The sequence below is a fragment of the Nycticebus coucang genome, chromosome X, assembly GCF_027406575.1.
Source record: "Nycticebus coucang isolate mNycCou1 chromosome X, mNycCou1.pri, whole genome shotgun sequence".
NCBI classification, from domain to species: domain Eukaryota; kingdom Metazoa; phylum Chordata; class Mammalia; order Primates; family Lorisidae; genus Nycticebus; species Nycticebus coucang.
This window is the reverse complement of record NC_069804.1, coordinates 8,787,266-8,789,690: the sequence shown is the minus strand read 5'-3', so window position 1 is coordinate 8,789,690 and position 2,425 is coordinate 8,787,266.

Here is a 2,425-nt window from a genome sequence, read left to right as displayed (position 1 = left end):
ACCATTTAGGGCTGGGAGACTCTCCTCCTACTGCTTCCCCCGACCCAAAACACCCCTAGAGAATCAACTCCAAGGATTACATGAAAATGTTTTGTGAAACATTTATAAAATGGCCATGAGGGCTGGAAAAAAAAAACAACCAAATCTATATACGAGGATACATCTTCTGACAGTCTAGGTTAGGGGTCCACAAACTACAGTGCTCAGGCCAAATCTAACCCACTGCCTGATTTTTTTTAGATGGCTGGGAAAAAAAAAAATCAAAATAATAATATATAGAGGCATGTGAAAATGATATGAAATTCAAATTTCAATTTCCATAAACGTTTTATTGAAACACAGCCACACTCATTTGCTTACTTATTATCTATGGCTACTCTCCTGCTACAGGGACAAAGTTCAGTAGCTGCAACAGAGATTATATGGCCAGTAAGTCCTAAAGTATTTACCGCCTGGCCTTTCACAGAAAAAAACTTTGCCCACCTTGATCTAGAGATCCAGGGACCCAACACTACATTTTTTCCTGTGTAATAAATATAGACTTACTGAACATCTGTTGGGCTTTGTCTACCCCAACACGAGCCCTCATCAGCTGGAACTCCAGTATCCTCATAGGCAGTTAACTCTCCCCTGTTGTGAGTGTTCTTGGTGGAAAAGTAATTCTCAACTCATCTAACCTGTCTTCTGCTACTTAGACCTCAGTGTCCCTTGACCCACACCTATGACTTCAAGGGAAACAATTTACAATGAATTCCTCATGTATTCATCTGACAAAATACTTAGGGCGATCCCTATTGTCCAAGCACTATGGTAGGCTCTGTACAACATAGAGAAACTCTTAGCACCTGTAGTGTGTATGTATTTACAATAGATGATAAACAACCAAACAAATAAATGGACAAGTAACTTCAGATAGTAATAAATATCACAAAGAAAATAAACTGGACATCTGACAAAGCATGAGAGAGGTTGGCTAATATAAACTAGTCAAGAATGGTGCCACTGAGGAGGCCATTGTCAAGTTTGGGCTGCCTATTGACATGGACCTGGAAATGTCAAGTAGGCAATTTTTTTTTTATTATTAAATCATAACTGTATACAATGATATGATTATGGGGCATCATACACTCACTTCATAAACCATTTGACACATTTTTATCACAGTGGTTAACATAGCCTTTCCGGCGTTATCTCAGTGAGGACACCAAGGCTAAAGACTGAAAATTGGAAGTAATAAATCTATAAGGAGAAATTAATCTCTGATCACCTAAAAGAAAGACAATTGAGGAATGAAGATAATGTGGTATCTAACAAAACCAAAGGAAGAAATGGTTTAAGAACAAGGAAGTGACTCTGATGAGAGAGAATTCAGGAATAGGTCCATACAGGCTGCGCCAGCACTGGCATGATGCAGATTGTTGGGTGTCATAGATTCCAACTGCAGATGGCCCTGAGGGACAGTGGAGAAAAGACATTCCCTCAACATATGCTCAAGCAGTACATCTCATTTTCCCTTTTCCTGGAAAAACAGATGGCCTAAATTGGTTTTAACATTGATTCATGGGTGGTGGCTAAAGACATAGTTGGATGGGTGGAAAAAGCAAGAATGGAGGGATGGGTGACAAGGTTGAGAAATAATAGTTCTTGCTGAATGGACTTAGAACGTTTTGTGTCGCATATGAATGCTAACCTGGCTACCCTATTCCAAAGTGTTCAGTTTCCCAGAAGCAGTGTGGCAAGAAGTATAGCTGTCCACCAAAATGTTATAGCTTCTTCCTTATTAGAGTTGTCATGAGAAAATGGACACTCGGCCAAAAGCAATACTTCCCACCCTCCCTTACAATTAGGTGTGATCAGGTAACTGGGAAATGGCCAATGGAATGTGAGCAGAAGAGTCATGCCCTACCTCTAGCCCTGGCTCATACTCATAAATGTTCTACATGGGACTCTATGCTCGCTTTCCCTTCCAGGAAGCTAGCTGGGATAAAGATGAATACCCTCCCACAAATCCACAGAGCAACCGTGGAAGTTTTGTATTTCAGATGGCAGAGTTTTTGAATGTATGGTGGATAGAGGACTGCCAACCTTTTCTCTTGCTCAGTACTGTTTCATGACAGAGAAATGAACTTTGAAGCAATGAACTAGAACCAATATACGAGTAAATTGTGGGGCCTTTTGTTACAGCATTTAAGCTACCCAGCTAATACAAACCTGAACCCCAGATGAGATTATATATTCTAGGATGATCTGGTAGGCCACATTCTGCTATGGACTGAATGTATGTGTTTCCCAAAATTTATATGTTGAAAACTTAATTCCCAGTGTGATAGTATTTGGAAATGTGGACTTTGGGAGGTAATTAGGTCTTGAGGCTGGAGCCCTCATGATAGGATTAGTAATCTTATAAAAAGAGATGGAGAGGGTG